This window comes from Nothoprocta perdicaria, unplaced genomic scaffold, assembly GCF_003342845.1.
Source record: "Nothoprocta perdicaria isolate Ctin4 unplaced genomic scaffold, notPer1 scaffold_8, whole genome shotgun sequence".
NCBI lineage: Eukaryota > Metazoa > Chordata > Aves > Tinamiformes > Tinamidae > Nothoprocta > Nothoprocta perdicaria.
This window is the reverse complement of record NW_020456087.1, coordinates 5,607,876-5,629,913: the sequence shown is the minus strand read 5'-3', so window position 1 is coordinate 5,629,913 and position 22,038 is coordinate 5,607,876.

Here is a 22,038-nt window from a genome sequence, read left to right as displayed (position 1 = left end):
CAAATATTCATTTTCAGGCACCTTCAAACTGAAGCTTTTTCTCCAGAAAGGTCCTCGCAGTGAAAATTTTCGTAGAACAGAATTTCCTCTCCAGGCCTCCTCTGCTTCCACTTTATGTCCTGAATTCAATTTGTCATTTAGCCTCTTTGCCTTATTCTCCTTACATGTATTGTATTGATAATAAGGCTTACTCTCCTATTACACATGCTCTTTGTGAAGACCTGCCACTTAATTAAACCATGATTCTCATTCATTAAACATTACTACTAGCTAAACCAGGCACCTCTTCCTTTGGCTAGGACAACACTGTTCCTCTCTATCTCTCTCTATCTCTCTCTCCCTCCTACTTCTTTTTCTTTTTTTCTTTTTTTTTCTTTTCCCTCCCCTAAAGAAAAAGGATGAGATGTTCTCTTATCTCTAATTTTCTTTTTTCAGGCAGCTTGGGGTTATTTGACTTTGGTATGCGACAAACAGTTTGCTTTAGAGGACCTTTGAGAGGGGCATTCTGATCAAAGGGCATGTGGAAACCTCAGTTGTCTCTTAATGGGTCATCCTGTGTTTGAATTTTGGAGAAGACAGTAATGTTCTGGCAAGAATATCTCATTACACACAGAGTTGAAGAAAGCAGAGCAATAAACAGGATCCAGTTAAATCCTATTTATGGCATTGATCTCCCTGAGTATTTGGCAGTAAGAATGAAGRATGTCCACCTGGCATCCCAAACAATGGAGTTGTTCAGTGACTGGAGTTGCTTCTCAGATCACTTCCAATACATGGCCACTGCTGACCYTCCTAGATCCCCCAAATTAAGCTGTGGAGCAAAAAGACAATCTCTATTCATCCAAGAGAAAATATCTTTCTTTGCTCATGGATTTCTGAGGATTTTACAGACATGCTCCAAGGCCATTGACAAACAGATAAGGGTAGTGAATAATCTGTATGAAACTGAACATTAAACAGCTTCATTTTGAAGAACCTTTTCTCTTACAATAAACCATTTACATTCTGTCACTTCTCTATCGTAACTGACCTTTGTCTGGTGATCTCAGCCAACTTGGCTTAATGAAGCTTTGAGCAAACTACTTGGAAATTATTACAGGTTTTGAAATATAAACTGAAGTTAATTCTATATTGAAAAGATTATGTCAGTTCTGGTAATTGAAAAAAGTATAGAAAATAAAAGACAAAAAATAACAAAGAGGACAGTGGCCTTGTTGTAAAGACATTTTTAGAGCAAAAATGATGTACTTCTGAAAATCACGTGAAGCAGAATGAAGTGAAATGATAGAGAAAAGAAGTTACAGGAATACTCCTTTTTACCAGAGATACCCAGAGYAGCATTCTCTTAATGCCTGCTCTTTTCTTAAATGCTGCTGCTATACAGCAATAGCTGCACTCACAGTCACTGAACAAATAATACGAATATTTCTAAAATGTGCTGAGATCTTAGAGTATAACAAGTTGTAAAACATAGTTATGAAAATGCAGGAAATATTAATCCTCATGTTTCAGGATAACCATTTCCCGGGGTCTAGAAGGTCAAGACAACATTTCCTGCATAGTATAGGATTGCTCCATTGATTACTCCAAAGATTTTCACCTTAAAAAGCCCTTGCAAAAACAGAAAATAAATAATGAGTTGACAAAATACAGACAGAACAGCAACTTCCTTTTTTTTTCTTTTGAAAATTAGAAGCAACAGACTTCTCAGAAATTTAATTTAAGTTGCTTTTTCAGATGATATGAAAAGGAAAACATCATCACATTTCTGTTTATTGTTGTGAGTTGTTTTTGCTAAGATTCTGAAACAGCCCTGTCTCATTTAGAACAAAGGAAGCGCAAAGTAGTTTTAACATGCTTTAAAAATAAAAAGATTAAAGAAAGAGAAAATATCATGGTTGAAGTTAAATTTAAATTGACATTAAATTGACAGAAATCTCATGCGTTACATAAGTTCTTTTTTTGGGGGATAGATGTTAAGAAAGGGGGCTGTTGAGATAGTCCTGAAAGGACAAGAATTTAGAAGAGCCTGTGTATGTTCAACAAGGGAAAGGTGAAATTTAACTCCCACACTCTGCAATGGGGAAAATAACAAGAACCAGGCAAATGATGAAGTCAAAAAAAAAAAGCAAAAATCCACATTACTATGCTTATTTGAGAAGGAAGAAGAGAAAGAAGAAATGAGCATCTGCATGTTTAAGAGAGCACGGCAGCACCCAGTAGATTTGAGATCTATCRCTACTTCCTTGTGTGGCCTCAACTCGCACTCCTTGTACCTTTGTTTCTGGAACCCGTTCAGAAATAATGGTAACTCTCAAACAATGCGAAGCCGGGAGATTTCATTCATCAACGTCCCTGAYTGACTTAGGAAGCTCGGCTGCAACATCCTGTTCAGAAATGCAAAAGCCTTATCTGAATTCTGATGTAACGAACAGACACGGTTCGAACAATGTTTAGAATAAAAATTCAGAAAGGGTGAGACTGTCTTAAAGCTTATGTTTTCTGGAGGGAAGGGCAGGTGAGGACCAGCAGGCTAYGCAAAGCCGGTGAGCTTTCAAGCAGGAAGTTTCTTTCAGGGATTGATCACAACAGTTTCTTCTGGCCATGTACTCAGCTGAAGCAGATGTAATCATTAAGCTTTCTCTGCTTTGGATTTGTAGTTTTTGATATTTATCTTTTCTCAAATCTCTAAAGGGCAACTCAGTGCTATGGGGATCATGGATCAGGTTTGTAATGAGGAAAGCTGGTCATGCTGTTTAGCTACTTACTCTACCAAATTGTTTGGTATCATCACAGCGGATGCTGTAAGCCATATTCTCCCAACATTATTCTCCTTGAGTAATTTTCCTGCAAAAACACTTTTTGACTTCAGTGGATGAGTGAATTTTATTCTCACTGGCAGGAAGCCTGATTGCAATTTTTGTTGTAGGAACAAATTGTTCCCCAGCTTCTATCTACTAACATTACGCATCAGCCAAGAATATTTTTCTACTGAGCCCTTTCTACTGCTGGAAATACTAGTCAAATATTACWTTGGGTAGAGTGGCTTGGGAGCACTGGTCATGTTGCAGAATAGATCAGATACAAAGCAGTAAAAAGGTGGTGAGAAATAGAAGACTGTTCAATTCAAAAGACTGTTTCCTTTTGGAAACAAACTTCTTTGCAGTCCTGTTCCAGATGTGCAACCACTTTTGCAAATAAAGCAGCAGTAGGATGCAGAAGCAACTTTTAGTGGTCATTTTCTAAATTTTTTCAGGAGAAAGAGAAATGTTAGGACATTCAGACTACTGCTAGTTCTTTCTAAAATATCTTGGCAAGCTTTCTGACTTTTTTCTTTTTTAAACCTATTAAGTGGAGTAGCAATCACCACCTTCGTCTGGAACTCAGCTAGTTCATCTATCTATATATCGAATACTTTTTCACATGACATTTTAAGCTTTATGACTGCATTGGAATTGCAAATGGGCGGGACGAGGCAAGAAAGTAAAAGCAGTACCACCATATCGGGATGGGAAAAAAATTCACAGGACAGTAGTGAAAGAAGTGAAAGGTAAAAGACGGAGGTGGCCACRTTTCCTACTGAAGTGACTGCTCCCACATGGCTCTACACGCGAGCAGCGAGGCCGCGACCCTCTCTGCAAGGCCTGTACAGTGCAATCACTCGAGCCCCTCTCCCTTTTGCTATAACAGGCAAGCAGGAGGGAAAAAAAGAACAAATGGCAAGTGAGGTAGGAAAAATAACATGACTGTGAAGAAATTTACCACAAACAAGACTCTTTGTTTTTTGGGATTTTTTTCCCAGTCTCTTGTTTCTGAAGCCATTGAAACACATAATCACATTTATTTCACTTAATTGCAGTAGTCTGCTGCCACCCTCACTGCCTGCAAGGCAGGAAAGGGCAGTAAGACTGCCCTGCCTCCAGGCTCATCCCTGGCAAGGGAAGGTTTAAGAAGCAYGGCATGATTTCAACAGCACATTCAGGACCCTAAGTTTGGGGGTTACAAACCAGATCTCTTTGGCAGGCCTGGGGCTGCCTTCCCGGGGTTGCCAAGGAGGATCTTTTGGAGAAGCAAGGACCACGCAGCCATGTTCTTAACACACTCCCAAGGAGAGCTGAGGAACAGCCGCAGCCTCCTCAGTGTTTCCTTGAGTGGCCGGGCACCGCGGAGCTGACGGCGGCGTTGGCGGGTGGCCGGCGCCAGGACCGGGCCTGGCCGTTCGCTCCCCTGCGGCTGTGCAGGCCGAGAGGAGGGCAGGGAGAAAAGCAGCGCTCGGGAAGGAGCCTGAGAGAGGCGGCAATTAAAAGGAGGCCTGGCCAGAAGCCAGCCCTGACTATGTCTAGATACAATGGACTCTAAACCTAAATTAGGCCAACCACCAGGCGGGGACCCACGCGCAACCAGAGCCTCCCCAGAGAGGCCGAGGCAGCAGGGACAGCGCAATGAATGTGCTCAGCTCTCCAGTCAGCTGAGCCGACCCGGCCAGCGCCGCGCTGGCCAAGCAGGTCCCGCCTAGCACCCCGCTAGCGGGAAACAGAACACGGGATTCAGCTGCTGCCACTTGGGAGAAAAATAAAGAGAAAAATCTGAGATCATGAAGGAGATGGTTAACCTGGAACTTGAAAAACTTGAGAATAGATTTCACAGAAAAGTGAGCTTTAAAACCTGTTCTTAGCACAGATCCGTAACTATGCACGAGTGGCACCAATTTACTTTTCAGTAACAAGGGCAGTTTCAGAAATGTGGGTGAGAGGCCATGTGACACAAGCAAATAAACAAATAAAACTACATATTTGGGCTATTGGCTACTGTTTATGGGTGGCTTGTCCAAGACAGCCTTCCTCACTTTGACACTACCACCATGATCCAGCTTATTCCCCTCATTAGGCTCAGTTATTCACCATCTGTCTGTGCAGAACAGTAACAAATCACTAGTCTGAATATTATTTCTTCATCCTTATGTAGAAGCAATAACAAAAAGGACTACTTGAAAAGCGAGCTGGAATTAGGATGCTTCTCGGTCTCCTGCTAAGGCTACCAGTCAACCCCAGCCCACTTGTGCTGCACATCATTTTGGGAAGTTGCATTCTCCTAAAAGCTCGTTTGAAAAATTAAAATACAAAAGAAAAATTGTTCAAACAGTTCGTAGTTTTCAATTTTCACCTGGAACACCTGGCTGAACCAGGACAGCTTTGATATAGTACAGCCAGCCTTGCCCTCCTCGCCCGATAGCCATTTCGGTGCCGGTAACTTACACTCTTGTGCTTTTCCTTTGTACACAGCAAGTATGTGGAGAACCCAGAAATAAACCTGAGGGTAAATATTGACTCTCACTATCTGGCAGCTGAAAAATTAATCACTATGCAAAACTGTTTAGCTTCTCGTCACAAACATTTTTAGGGAGTCGGAGATGCCAAGGGAAAGAAGGAATTACACAAAGCTTCCTGCACATCCTTTTTCCCTTCTCACTAAAGAATGCAAACATGATATTGATTGGCTCCTTTTTCTTTCTTTCTTCTTTTTTTTTTTTTTTTTTTTTTTTAATGATTGACAGGAATGGAAAAGTCTCCCACAGGAGTATATAAATAATTTAAATAACACACACAGTGGCTGTCAGTACCCAGCCAAATTTATCCTGGCTATAATTTTGCTTGGGTCTACAGCTTTCCATCTGCAAAGCAGATAAAGCAAATGTGTAAAAGAGAATATGGAAAGAATAAAAAATATGAATAATCCTCTTTAGTAGCAGTTAAAATATGTTTCACTGTAGAATTAAAACCTGAGCTGTATTTTCACAAAGATTATAAGGAAATTATGCCTTGAACTGCTTTGGGATCTTTGGATGCAAGGTGCTACATATATTCAAAGTTGTTGGTGTGATATTACATAGCTAGTGACTGAACATAGCTAGTCCAAGGTGTGTGTAGAAGAGACATTATAGGTGTATTTTAAATCAGGCAACCAATCCAGGAAAATATTAAAGTGTATGAGCCACCTCCTTGTCCTTACTGAATTTAATGTGACAAACGCTTGAATTCCTATTAGCCYGATCACAAGAATTATGGTGGAGTTAGTGTTCACCTGAGCATACTCCATCTAAAAGCTGAGTAAAAGTGCTACTAGTTTCAAGGAAAACTATGCTTTGTTTTCCCTACTGCCTTGTTTTGTTTTCCAATTTCTTCCTTCAAAAAAGCATTTGATTTGAACTTTTCATTTCAGCTCTACAAAGAGGTTAGATCTTGGTTGCTTTAGATTTAAAAGACTACATCTTAGGAATTACTTTAAATGGAATATTGAGGGAGTTAATGGGGGTTACCTTTCTCCTGTAAATATTCATTTTCTTGGAGAACTAACTATCCACGCAGATTAATTTGGAAGCTGAAATAAATTTCATTACTTTAAGAAAATTATGGCTTGCTACAGGAAGAAACCCAAGGAAAACCTATGTTATTGATTTTTTCCTTTGAACATCATTCCAGCTACTCTGAAATAAGCTTGTGTTGGAGAAGGAGGGATGGATATAATTTTATCTATCAAAGAAGCACAAACATTCCAAAACCTTCAATCTAAGCAAAAAAAAAAAAAGTCCTGTTTAAATTCCTTTTATTTTCTATCTTTTTTCCATCAAAAAAGATTTTCCATCTTTTTAAACTCCTTTCTAATCCATACTTACCTAGGCATTTCAAACAACAGAACTTAAGGACTAAATGCTCTTATGACTTATTTTATGTAGGTAACCATTTACTTAACMAACAATTGCCTTTGGTATTAAGGAATTATTGCATGTTTTCTCAACACTCTGAGGTGTCAAGAAGTATATATTTTTCTCATGGAAAAGTATTGTGTCCTGTAATGTAATTCCCTGCTGTGGGTCTACATAAAGGTAGCCAGATTCAAATGTCACTCTTGAACTTGAATGAGCTCTACATGTACAAATCAACGCGCACTCTTTAGCCATGTTATCTAAAGAAAATTGAGTTTTAGAAAGCACAAAAGAGTACAGCAACTTCTCGAGGAGCTGCTGTTCGTGGTCTCATCCCCTCTGGGTGTTTGGGGAGCGTTGCTCTCTCCTCATAACGATACTTCTGCACCACTGTCTCCAGAGGAGAGGAAGGAATCACCTTAGATCCAAAGCGCCTTTGCTGATGGTGCAGTCGGACAAGGCTTTGCCTACTTTCACTTAACTGTTCTACAATTATTCCTGGCACATGCACTGTCTGACCATGTGTTTGTCTGATCTGTGGCTGCTCAAGCTCTTTGCATGTATTTGTATGTGTATTTGGGTGTAAACTATAAAAATTGATCAAATGACTAACAATTGCCTTCTGCAAGGGCAGTGACAGAAWTAAATACAGACATACGGTAAAAACTTACAGTTATTCACTAAACCCTGTCAAAAATTGAATCCAGCACAGCTAAAAATCACCAATGACTTCAGTGGGGAATATTAACCCTAGAAGCTCTACAGGATTTTCTCCTATTGAAAATCCAATAAGAGGAAAACTACATGAAACAAAAGTGATTTTGCAGAATTTACAGAACCAGGTTTACAAGYATAAAGAACAAGAACTGTTTATCTGCATGTGAAAGTAATTAAAATTCAAAGTATTCACATGAATAGTAAGAATAACAAAATTGTAATAGGCCCCTCTGGAGCACCGGCTAAGCTGGTTTGTTTGGTTAAACTCTGTTTCATAAATATAACTGCAGTGGAATTATGCACACAAGAACAATAAAACTGAACAATTGCCTTAAAAGGAGAGGCGAATAAAGGTGAACACAGCAAAAGGATAAATAAAGGTAAATTCAGTATACAGATATGAGTAAGACATAAAGACAACCCTGTTGGCGTGCAGCAAGGGAGGCAGCCAGACAAGCCCTGCTCTCGCTCAGCCACTGCTTCAGTCTCCTGCCGCCCGCCRGCTTTGTGTCACACAACCAACAGCAAAGCCGTGAAAATAACTCCTGAGAAATATAAGATACATTCCTAGCGTTGTACTGACATGTCAGCGCACACAAACGGCTGCTGCCGGCTGACAAGGGAACAGACAGGAGGAAGAAGTTGGGCTGCAGCCGTCGCTCCCAGCTCCGCAAACGCACCAGAGGCGGCTCTTTGCGAGGCAATTAGTTTGCATCAAAGCAAGCAGCACTCTCCAAAAGGAGCACCTTTTAACAACCATTTAGTCTTTAAATGGACGATTTTCCAAATGTGCTGCAAGTACACAAGGGAGTGCAGGCACTGCCATCCCTGCTTTGACTGAGGGGTTTGATTAGCCATGAAGAACATGTTACTTGGCTCAGATGACAAGCTTACATCTCTCTATCTCCACTGCATGGATTTTCAAACTGTTTGTGAATCAGCTCCCAAAGGGCTGTGGATTATGATACAGTTTTAAAGCATATGGAAATGAGTGCTATTTCTCCTTAAAGTGCTACATTTTAACCCAAAGCATAAGCCCCTGAATCACAAACAGCTCAGCAGGACAGGGAACTCTGAGAACAGCAGCAATAGTTGTCCCAAATTAAATGTCCCTGCTTGTTTTCAGAGACCTGAAAAGTCCTTCATTAACCAAAGTTAGATTCACAGCCAGCTCTAAAAGCACCTAATTTTAGGCCCCTCGCAGCCTAGTACAACACACAGACTTTAACTGGGATTCAGACCTCCAGTATGATGCACGGAAAGATTTGGTAATTAAAAGGCTATCTACAAAAAACGCAACATTGGCAAAAAAAAATATAGACTAAATTGAAGTGTTGCCTCTACCTAGAAATTACAGGCTTGCAATTCCCACGGCTGGAGTTTGGTGTCTCCAACTGCCTCTGCTCATAAAGCACAACCAGGAGGCCAAATTGTGTTTTTTCTTTCAGTTTCATCCAGTAATTAAATAACTGAAAGCTTATTTAGGACCTGGAGTTGTATCCAGGCCCATCGTCCTCTTGGGAGGAACTTTCTTGCCCCACCTGCAGCAGTACTCCTAGTGCAGCTGCTTTAATCTCTCCTTTTAAAATCAAACTTTGAAACCATACTGCCATAAATATTTATATATATAATAGGCACTAGAGCACAGACAGAAAAGAAAACAGTAAAAACATGGCAATTTTTTAGACATTATATATTTCAACCTGCTGCAGGTTAAAATATGCAAATAATTCCAACAAGGAGCAATGTGCGCATGTAGATACAAAGCAGCAGCAGCTAAATGTCTGCAACAACAAAAACAATAATATTAATTCTAATTATCCGTGGTGAATTGTGCTTAGGAACATTGGAAGCCTTCTAAACAGAAATAATGTGATCAGACACATCAGTTAGGCTTCTCTTTATAAACGCTTTTCTGCAATATTTACTTTCATCAGCACCAGCCTGTCTACTTACACTTTTGAATCCCAGCCTGTTCCTGCAGTGCAAGAGCCTTAAGAATAATAAAACAAATGGCTTTCCAATTCTAGAGATTAGCCGCTAGCACATGTAACCATTATTCCAGCCCTAATACAATTCACATCTGATTAAAAGAGACGTAATGGGCAGAGACAGTCTGTCCATCATGCAGGCCTGATGCATTAAGCCTTTATTTTTCTGCTCCTATATATTTGCTGTGCTGTAAGGTTCAATGGTGAACTTGAATGCCTGGCCCACAGTACTCACTCTCTCTCTCTTCTGAAGCAGAGAGGTCAAACCTACTGTATGAAATAGAAAAATAAAACCCTCCCAAAGACTTTTCCAAGAAGAAAATTATTATTTGTTGTGTATTCTGTCCAACAGAGCTAGGCAAGGCTTACAGTAGGGCCACTACTTAATGCAGCATATAGAATAGCTAGAGATACTTTGCTGAAGTATGTGCCTCCACTGCACTGCAGACAGACTAAAGTGGCAGAAGCGAGTTAATATTCATTTTCATAAAGGTAATTGCTTAAAGTGGCAGTAGCGAGTGTCCCACACTATCTGTACACTGCTAGTAGAAGAGAAAGTTACTGTATTTACAAGGTATACAATACAGAGGCCTGGAGACAACAGCAAACACGGGCATYAGTATTAATGCTGTGAGTTCTGTGTTTTATGTCCTAACCTCTATATGTGCTCTGACCATGAGCAGATAGACTTTAAAAAGACATTTTTGCTCAAGTAAAACCTTTTGTTTGTTGGAAAAGAATAATTAGTTTAAAAAACACGAAAATATTTTATAATCTCTATTTCTCTTTATTTCCTCACATTCAATATATTGCAAAATAGTCCCGTATGCTGTTTTAGAAACTGAGTAGACAGACTACTAGCACAGAGAAGTGAATGTACAAGTACCTAGCTTGTTTCAAGGATTACGCTTTGTCTGGATCTGTTAACGGCAAGAAAAAAGGATTGTTTTAGTGTTAGCAGGACTATTGCCCATCCTTCCATAAAACCAAATGAACTATCTTTAAATTGTAGATGGGATCATTAATTGGGAGTAGCGAAGTGGGTCCTCACAAGAACATCAAATCATSATTAAAAAATGAAAATATGCTTAACATCAATGAAATATGAGAATCAAAGAAGTGAATTCCATCAAAATTGTTCATTAATTCCCATAAAATAATGGCATGCTGTCCAATATTTTATTGGGTTTGTTGCTGGTAGCAGGGAGAATGAGGACAACTTCCCTTAATGAGAGGCTTTGCACACTAGCTGCACACAARCTGCCCACACTGGGAGACAGAGCTGCTCAATAGAAAATCTGAGATGATGCCGTGTTAACAGGGTTTTTTTTTCAACAAATTAACATCATAGAGGAAGAGAATGCTATGAATGTCACCACTGAAATGTTAATAAAACATTCAATACATTTATTGCAGACTCTTTAATTGAGAGTTGGTTTAGTATGCACGTCACACAAGGGATCGGTGTGGTAGCATAAACAATGGATTATGATACATGACACATCATCAAACTGAATGCTTTATCACAAGCAGGCGTCCCAGAGACTTTCATTGGTCMCATTCTGTTAAACAACTAATTGGAAAAGCACACCAAGAAGAGAGCTGCATTTTGGTCAAGATCTCAGGTCATGATAAATCTCACCAGCATCATCATAATTGAGAAAAGGAACTYAGAAATGTTACAGTATTTGTGAAGAGAGATTTCTAGCCAGGAAAAATACCACAAGTAACCCACCTGTGAGAAAGTAATCCACAACAGAAAGTATGAGCGAAATATTCAGTGAAGTGTTGCAACCACAGGGGGAAAGCGAAGGGAGGGATGGAGGCAGGTGAATCCTGCCCCAGCGTGCTGCTCATCAGGGCTGGCAACATACCAGCACCCATGTGCTCTCCTGGAGATCTGAGCAGGGATATTGAACCTTCCAGAGAAGGCATCCTAGCCGTGCCTTCTTACACAACACATGCACGTGGGGCTGTGTGACCTCCTGGCCCTTAGCTGTCTCTAGTCTTCTCTAGCAACTTMTAGCAACTTCTCTGCTGTCTTCTTGAATATTTCTCTCCAGGAACATGGACCCAGGTGTATCCTGTCCCCTAGCAAATATTTTACAGCTGACAGACAGCAGTAAACATGAATCTTCACCAAAAGAGTGATGCTTGAGTGCTATCAACAAGAGAAGATCTGTGTATGGTGTTGCATACCTTTTGCAGATGCGATGTTTGCAAGAGCTCTGCTTCAGCATTGCTGAGCAGAGGAACCAATTTCAAGAGATATTCGGTCCTTGTGCCTCCCTCTGCACCCCAAAAATGTAGCAAGATGGGAAAAGAACAAGCAGACAGGTATCAAGTCTGAAGAGATAAGATGAGGATCACCCCAACATACAATTCAGTATCAGAAGAGAAGCTGTGGTAGGGATACTATGCACAAGATTTGGATGAGTGCACGGAATTTGCAAACGTGACAGTTTCAGAAAGGGTCACAGGGACTTCAAAGCTCAGTAGGCTTCCTTGGTGCATGTACTCTTCCATGGGAGGAGCGAACAGCATTTTTAACAGCATGTAACAGGGTAGCTTACCAGAGACCGGGTAGTGAGGCAGAGTACCTAGCACATGCTTCAATATCCTAAAAGGAGTTTGGCGATTTGTACATAATATGAAAAAAAAACAACATGATTTAGAGTCTAGAACACCTTTTGCAAAGTCTTGATGCAAAGTTGCAAAGTATGAAGAGGCCTGATTAAGAGAAGGAATAGCAAAACTGGCTGAAGTATTTTAAACAAGCACAAAGCTAAGTAACAAAGAACCAGTAAACCAGTGACCAGGAAAGCAAGGAAAGTCTGGAAAGAATGGTTCAGACAGACAGGATTTTTTAAATTAACAGATCAACTTTAAAAGGAGCAATCTCATAGATCAAAAATCAAGTATTTTACGGAAATTAACATATCCCTTTGAAAGCATTATAATGAAAAACTGCATAGTAAATATTTGCAAAATCTTACTGTTTCTTTGAGAAGTGATGGTATTTCCTAAAGAAGAAAGGGCTAAAACGAAAGAGCCATCATCTCTCATCTTCCAACAGGGACACTGCGGGGTTTGCTTTGTGCTTGCCTAGTTATTTGCATTCCTGGTGGCTGATTCTTTTTTGTAGGGAAACTTCCATGGAGTGCCGGCTGGGGCTCCCTAGGTTAAGCAGCAGCTTCCTCGGTGCCGTGTGTGGAAACCCAGCAACCCACAACGCACCTCGGGCCGTSCCCAGCATGCACACAACACCCCACAGCAGCTCAGGGCATCCAAAAACACTCACATGTCCCCACTGCAGAGAAAATATTTGAGTTCTTACTCAGATCTGTACGATAGAAGGAAATGGTCAAACCCTGACAGCACTGGAGACCCTCGTGCACCAGTTCAGCCTCAGAAATACAGAGTCTTCAACAGCATGATCTCCATCCTAACAAAATCCCCCTCACTTTCCAGATATACCATAGCAGCATTTTTCTTGAATCCTTGTGACACTTTGGGTAGGAGAACACACTCAGGTGGCATCAGCACCTCAATGACATCCAACCTGCTGCCTTGGGGAAACCACTTCTCTTTCTGCCTTCCATCCAGGGCACGCGTTGCTGGCAGCAGCAGCAGCTTCACACCCAATARCCCCGTGGTTATCTCAAACTTTTGTCACCAAAGCCCTCACGTTCATGCTACACTAAACCACATTTCCAGAATGCGCTGTGTGGTGTTCAATGTCATATCATACATGTGCACCTGTATCTACAAACATATCATGCAGCACTTTAGAGGCATATGCTTCCTAATAGGACACTTTTCTTAAAGCAATCTTATCATGTTATTGCCTTTTACAGATTTACTGTAAGTTGATTGTTCTGTCATTTAAGGWACTGCTGCTTCAATCTTCTGGAATGCACTGTCAACAGCAAAGCCTGAAGGGAGGGATATTGATAGTGCAGTCGGAAATCAGCTGAACTTGATTAATGGTCTCTACTGCTCAGAACTGCAACAGCAAGTCATGCTGCAGCGCCGTGCATTTAGCTCCCTGTGAATGTAAAGAAGAGCAGGGAAGAAAACCAGAAGAGCGAAAAGCAGAGCTTTGTGTTTAAAACGCCAAATCATACTCTTGCAGACAGTGGTATTTCTCTCATGAATTATGGCTGTTTTTTGTTTTTTAAACAAAAACYGCCTTAGAATTAAGGCAGGCAGCCATAAATTTATTAGTCAACAAACCTATGAAAGCATCACATTAAGTCTTAAATTAGTATGTACAATACAAGATCTGTATTACAGGATTCTCTGCCGAACACATTTGCATTATTTAGAGAACAGCTCAAATCTCATTGCAGACAAAGCTAAAAATGCTGCAAGAAAATCTGCACTACTTTCACTTTTAGAATAAGGAATCATAAAGTGTTAGYCAGGTACTCTGAATAACAGGCAGTATTTTAATATTTTGAATACACAGAAGCAAGAGGGAGGTCAGTGAAGACATCTAAATTATGTCACCAACTGTATTGCTCCTGCAACTGTTAGGAGCATCCACTAAAGAAGTAAAACCTTAGTTCTAGGGTCCTCACTGAAAGAAGCATGATAATTGTGAAAAACAGCACATCTGCATGAAATACATACGCTTTGGAAAGAGTATTTTGGTAGCAGGGACGCTTCTCAGCTTCACTGAAGGACGGAATCCGGAGCAGCAGGTCCCCCCTGTCACCACAGGGCACCCCGAGGAGGGACCCGTAACCACCCGAGGAGCTCAAGTGCTGGGTCTCGAGCGCACAGAGACACAAACCGACCTGCCTGGATGGAAGCCCTTGGCTCTCGCGAGCTCCAGCTCTGTAAATCACTGTCAYGGTTGGAGTGGTACCGTTTAAAAAGTATGCGCTGGTAATAAAGTTTGGCATTTATAGCACAGAGGCCACAGGACTAATCAGCCTTACGCATTATTTACAAGATACAGAAGGCTTTAAGCTGTTGCACTTTGTATTAGAGCGGTCAGGACTGTGCCCAGGTTGGATCACCAACTATATTCCTGTGAAAAATATGCCACAAAAAGCAACACAGAAATCCCCAAAGGTTTATTAAAAAAAAAAAAAAAAAAAAAACACTCAAATAATGTTTTGCCTAGTTAAAGAAGAGACAACTGTGGAAAGAAGTGCAAAAGGAATGGGACACAACAATCTGTCCACAGCTAAGAGACAACAATCAGATATTCACTGTGCCACTTGCAGTGGAACTAGAAGAAATCAGTTTATCTTGCAGTAAAGATGATTTAGCTTAGTTATCAGGGAAGTCTTTCTTCCAGTGCATGTATTTAACAACCGAAATAATATATTGAGAGCTGTGAAATATATTTCATATGTTTTGAAGAATAGCGTAGAAAAATAACCAAAGATACAAAAATGGCCAAGACCAACACTCACAYGTTCCAGGATGATATTATCTTTATAATACCTCTTGCACACCAAGAGTTGGTATATCTCATTATTGGTGTAAATTTTTGAAACCTAACGAGCATTTGTTTAAAATTAAACAAGCACAAAAAATTAAGTACTTAAAAGTAATCAGCTATAGGCAAAAAAAATCCATTTGCATATTGCAGTATCTTGAGCTAAAATGCCTATGTTAACACCTGCAGACATTCCCCTATCTTTGAAGTGGTTCACATTGCAACTTTAAATGGAGCTTTGCATTATTTACAAATCAAGTTCTTTCTTCTATTAAGAATTAATTCTAATTCTTATCCATTTCCATATTTGGTTCTCCATTTTACAGCACTTTTTATTATTCTCAAAGCTATACAACATTCCATATTGTTTTGTTTTTAAGCCACAGCACATACTCATTTCAGAAGCATCAAGGAAAACTTGCAGGATCTGCAGGTCTTCCTCTATTCCTTGAAGTCTCTTGATGTGAAGGACAAATATGAACTCTGCTGAGGTTTCTTTTCTAAACTGATATGCATAAAAAAATTAATATTATATAAGACCACATTTAAAATATCACCACAGAAAAGGAGGAGTTACATCAGCAAAGTCATCTCACTGCCCTCTCGTTCTCAGGGATACGGCTCCAGTCGAGTCTCTGCCCTACCTAGAACCAAGGTAGCAGCTACGCACCAGGCACTGGCAGGAGCTCCCAGCAGGATTCCCCACAATGGAGCACAAACAGGGGCCAAATCTTCACACAGAAGCTCTCAGTAGCTTCACAGAGAAGGCTTCCTATAAGCAGCCCTTTTTTCAAAAGCTCCTTGATTTTCAGTTACAAGAAAAGGCTGGTACAAACCATCTCCAGTGTCTCCTCCTCAGTGAAAGTACTGCACAGCACATAAGACTGCTGCAAAACTGGCAATGACACKTTGGAAAATATCTTCTTATTAAGACAACACAGGAGCCAAGATAGACYGAACAAGCAGGCTGGGCCACAACTTCACTTCTGCTCAGCCACTGAAAGCACTGCAAGGGAAGGAGCCACCCAGCATAAATACTTCCTTCAATTTAGTTTAAGATGTCCAAGCTCTTGAAATTCCCATTCCGCCTTAGTTTCCTCCAGATGAGCTAAACTAGTCTCATGTCCTGTGTGTTCATATTTGGCACACTTTCCAGCAGTTTTCCACTTCAGTTGGTAATTATGCATGCAACGTTTATCTGCAAGAAAGCAATTGCTTACATGTCTTTTTTTTTTTTTTAGTGGACAATTTAGCACAGAGAGACATTTATCATCTAAATGAGCTGGGAACATACTTTGCACTACTACTCTGTGCAAGAACAGCCGCAGGCTTCCTTAACTAGTGCATCAGGAAAAGGTGGGGAGCAGAGTGAAAGGGGAGACACACAAGTCAGACTCACAGCAATTACAAGCTACGGGGTTTTTTTCTTTTGTATTTCTGAGGAATTTTTGCCATTCTAGGGCTCTGGCACCTGTCCCATAGATTAATGCACACAGAGAAATGCCTGTGGAAGTGCAGTGCAGGCCACGCCTGTTGGAGGGTACAAACCTACATTCTTGCAGTGCAAGGGATAAGAGGCGAGATCTAAAGGCAGCTCCTCTACGCCCACCCAAAAATGCCCTGCAGCAGAGTTCCTTCATTCATATGGAGGGAGCTCTACCTCAGCAGCTCCACTAGGTCCCACAAGAGTTAAAAACAGACAACCAAAGAAAAAGCCTCAGGAAATCTGGCTAATAGGTATTTACAGATCAGGAGCTTAAAACCACATATTGCAGCCAGTGTTTCAGGTGGAAGCCAGCAGGGGGGCAGACACTGGGGCTGGGCAGGAGTTACAAGGCTGGGCCTCTCAGCTCGTAGGCCGGGCCGCACATGGTGGTAAGAGCAGAAGCACCCAGGTCCTCCAGGTACTTTGAAGAGTAGAACAGGAACATAGATGTCTGCAGGCTCTTTCAGTGCATCTCCAGTGTCAAATGGCTGGTTCATTTTCCTGCTGGGCCTCAAGCTCTGACAGAGTGCGCTACGTGCACACCAGTTTGCCTCGCTTCTGGAGAAGGACGAATTAGTTATCTTCAAAGAGGAAACACTGCCATGATTAAGGGGATAATTTGTTCCACAATTCAATTACTCTGCCAGGGACAATCTTTCAAACTACTGCGGCAGGATTGATGCCTTCACATATCCTCATGCAATGATCTGGGCCCTCACTGCACAGGCCTAATATCAAGCTACAAAAACACCTCTCAGAGATGATAGTGCAGCTCTCCTTTTTCATGGTAACTACTCAACTCTGAAAAACAAGAGCAAAAATAAAGACAGGTACAAAGAAGTGGAAGGACGGCCTAGAATGAAGATTATAGCGGCAGTATCAATTAAGAACATTTTATATTTAAAAACGCACAGAGAAGGCTCACAGGGCAATGTGYAGTCTGAGGACATGTGGCCAAGCATGTCTCCAGCATTAGGCTRCACCAATTGCCGTTGAAGTGCACGTTGTAATCTGTGAGCACCTCACCGAGGGGCTGAAACCCCCATCAGACATAAGGGATTTGGGGAGCAGCCTTTGTAAGACCAGGGCTGGCCTTTGAGGTTAAAGAGAAGGATACTGAGTTCTCCCATCTCCGCCCTCCTCTATAACCTCCCAGTAAAGCTCAAAAGCCCTGGAAAAACAAGCYCCTAGCACAGGAAGGCAGCCCAGCCCAGGCAAGCATCTTCACCTCAGTGACACGCTAAGGATACCTAACATGTAACCTTCACGTTTTTACATTGGCTCCTAAGTGCTCTAATAGCCCTTTTTTTAAAGACGACCTCAGTTTTAGGCTAGGTATGAAAGGACATCATAAAGTCTGTGTTTTAGCAATTCCAATCTCCAGACAGAGTCACACTGCCCCAGGTCCTGCGTACACATAGACCAAGACGACTGCTGTCATCCAAAGAGCAGGCAACTGCTTAAACACAAGTGCAGGCTGAGTGGGACGTAAGATTGACAGACTACTTGTGATTTTGTGCAGCTCCCACAATAAAACATCATGTTTTAACAAAAAAGAAGTGACCGCACAGATTAGACTAGCCAACTCAGAGATGGATAACAAAATGCTAAGTATACTTCCAATTCAGATTTTACGTTTTGAAAAATAAATGTAAGTACTAATTATCTGTAGCAGACTGACMACCTGTTAACAATTCTTAGAAGCACTACTATCAATATCTAAAACTTTACAGAAGGTTATGTACGTATTTTGTGTGTGTGTGTATGTGTAGAAATATAGATGTGCATATGTGATATTCCAATCAGAGCTGTTTTGTTCTTTGTGATTAGTTTGCTACATTTTTACCAGTTTTATCCAGGCACTTGGCAGTTGCTCCAAGTACATTATTTCTTTGTGGTAGTTCTCGTGATCTCTTCCTTCCCAATTCTTGCTCAGGACCTGTATGATTCAGTCTGTGTGATCACTGCTGAGTGAGCAGTTGTCACTGCTGAGTACCAGCAGCAGAACCTTAGAGGAGAAACCAGCCTGCGTGTAGTTTAATAGCAAACTCCATCTTCTCCAACGATGCTTCACTAGTCCATGTCTCATGCTGTCAACTGACCAATTTCAACTCATACAATTTACAGCTCTGCACATTCTCTCTGCAAGAGTGACTTGCAAGAGTCTCTGACAGTTCTCACATGAATGGCAATGCTGAGAAAACTGCAGGGAAATAGGAGAAAAGCTAGTTTTTCTCTTCAGCTTTTCATTTATAAAGCAGAAATATCAATAGGAATACAATTTAAGAACACGTACAGTATGATGCTTTAACGCTGGAGAAAATACAAGCTACAGCTACACTACTGAAGTCTGCTAGTCCCTTGAGCAGCCAGAAGTGCTCTTCAACTCAGTGCATCTGTCCCTGCAGCAGTGACAGGGCCTTCTTCAGGATGCTCCTCAAGCATCTTGTTTGCTCAGTAGTTCTCACGAGTCCCATCAAAGGCAGATAAAAACACAAAGAGAAAGCCAAGTATAACATGACAAGACTCATACACTCAGAACAAGCAATATCCTGCATCTCAAAGGTCTATGTGGAGCATCCTAGAGATCAAATACAAAGACTATTTTCAAATATCACATAGACGTGGCTATAGGTACCATCAGGAGATTCCCTTTCCATCTTTTCTCCATTCCAAGCAGACTGTAAGCAGAAGCAACAGTGGCTTTTTAGCATTATCATGCTCGTAAGATTGGAGAAACAAACCAACCCCAAAATGCTGTAGGCATTCAGTGCAAGTATGTAATTCTTTGCATTTTCTAAATTAGCAATGGACAAATTATTAATGATGCACTCAGGCACATTAAACCACGTTCTGCAACATAAAGGTCACCAGCATGCTGACCAGGCACCACCACCCAATTCTGCACAGCACAAACGCATGGTAGGATTGTTGATGAGGAACAATCGGGGAACCGCCAAAACAAGCACCAGCTACGCACCCRAGGCGGGGATTTTTGATAAGGAAGCGTTCTCTTTCAGCAGCCACCAGGACAGATCAAATTTATCCTTCCTGATTCCCTGGAAASTCTGTGAATAAGCTGGTGGAATAAACTTAGCTCATGGCAATACCAGTTTTGCACTTTGGTTGCCTATAAACAGTTATACATCATGAAGTTATACCTTGTAGAGGTCAAGTATTGCTATATACTTCAGACTTAGGAAAAAAAATTCTTCCATTAAGACAGTCTAAAAAATTTAAATTAGATTTTCACACTAAAATATAAAGAAACATTCCATTTGAGATGAAAATGACCAACCTGATTTATATTAAAACTTAACAATGTTCAAATGTGAAGGCTCCCAGGAAGTTTCTGCAGTTACTTCTACACTAGCTCTGTTACTCAAGACAGATGCAAGGAACTAGGCATCGATGGTGCACACCTAAGAACTAAAAGCAGGACAAGTATCAAGTTCTGAACTGAGAGTGGGGTTTATTCTGTGCAGGGAGCAGAATGGGATCAATACACAATTCTCAGAACTGAAAACTGCTCTCAAACCATGCAGGTTTTATTTCAGGTTCAAAATCTCTGAGGAGCGAGGAAAAAGAGAAGGGAGGGCAGAAAAAATAAAACCCAAACATGCAAAGCAAGTAAAAATAATTCCTTCCACCTCTGAACCATTCCTCTAGCAGGAGACAAATCTGGAAAAGATGAATTTCTCTAATTGTAGCCTATTTCTGGCTGAGCAACTCAATCCCATGCAAAAGCAGGAGAGGCTGGCAAGGGCAGCACATGGCCCAGGAGAAGCGCGGGTGCTCCAGGAAGGACGGAGGGAGCCCAAGTTTCCACCACCGTGCAAGTCAAACACGTGCCCCTTTTGCCCTGCTTTGCTGCTTAAACATTCACAAAATGAGTAACTGCCACAATTCAGCACTTTAAAAGAAATAAAAAGATCCAATGACCCCCCCCCCCCACCTCCCCTGATCAGTTCCTAAAGCGTTTGGTACACTCACAGTTTAGCGAAATTTACTGCTAAATTTCATTTCTGCGTTCCATGAAGAGACAATAACGTACATTTGCCTTGAAAAATTTAGCAGGCAACTAAACTGAACATTATACACAATAAGCATCTTAGTATTTTATTCATTGCATCTTTTATACAGAATAAGCTTCACTGGTATTTAATTCACTGCAGTATTCTGTTGGTGTAGCAACAGAGGATTACATTATAAACAGAACAAATAAGTTTGACTTTAAAAATTGTGTGTGTGTATATATATATATGTAATTCTTCAGTTGACAGCATCACAATTACTGTAAAAAAATGAAATAAACATAGAAGCTAAGGGCATTTTTTGCTTCCAATTTCTAATTGATACTTTTTCTAAGATGATCATAAATATTAGCAGCCAACTTCCAGCAACTAAAAATAGACATAGCTATAATTGCCTACCACCAGTATTGAAATAATAGAGAAAACATACAATGAAAAAAAAAGAAGTGTTCTTTTCACTTAAGTTGACACCTGTGACCTATTTACACTCTACAGGTTAAAAATCTACAAAATCATGGGAAGTAAGAAATTTTAAAATAACCAGTTAAACATTACTTGAAATGGCACTTTAATAACTCAAGTATGGGATTGTAAAATCATTGAAGCAACCCTGAAAAACAATATACTACAGAAGGTCTATAACAAAATTACATTAAAAAAGACAAAAACTACTCCATAGTCACCGAGATGCTCAAGCCAAAGTAATATATATCTGTATTTTTTTTAAACAAGATAGTTATTACTGTAAAAATGCTCACATTTAAAAATAGTTATTGTTTGGATTTTCATTAAAACAAAACTATAGGGACTACATTAGCCAAAGTACAAGGAATCTGTATATACCAACATGCTTCCTCATTTTATAGCACTAATAAAAATAGTAGTAAGAGAGAAAGCTCTATTATAAATCTTTAATACGGATGGTRTAATTTCCTAGTTTTTTTAAACTTTTACTAAGTGGGTGTATGTGCCTGCAAGCATGTGTGCTTGTCCACATGTACTGGAACACAAGCACTCCAGACTTTCCAAGTGCATCTAACACACATCCACATTCCCGCATGTAACGCTCCTGTGAGGCCACCTCTCTGCAGGAATTCCTTCGCGTGACAGTCGGGTGTCACACACTGTGCTTACTTCTGAAATTTTTTTCTTATGTTTTTTTCCCCACTATATGCAACAATATTGTCAAATCTGGCCATATGCAAGTGCAGAATTTAGCAAGTAATAAAATAAGCTATTTAGTGACATCTGCATTCACATGAAGTAAAGATAGGGCAAACATCTGAGAACATCTGACAAGACGGAAGTTCATGATGAAATGGAATGTAGAAGATTATTCTAAAAATGTTAACTCAAAGCTCAGTTAAATATTATGGCAAACAACTCGGAATTCGTAGAGAGCTTAAAAGGTAATTCACATTACAAAGACTGGAGATACTTTACTAGATAGAACTTTTAAATATGGATATGACTGGCATTTATTTTTAAGCTTACTTCTATAAGAAATAGGCTTGCTTGCTGTACAGGTGATACTTTGTCTATACCATTTATAGTAGAAAAATAAATTCTTTAGCAACCTAGAAATAAGTTTATAAAACTCTTGAAGTTTAATATTTTTGCTAAACATGCCAATGTTGGACTGACAACTATAA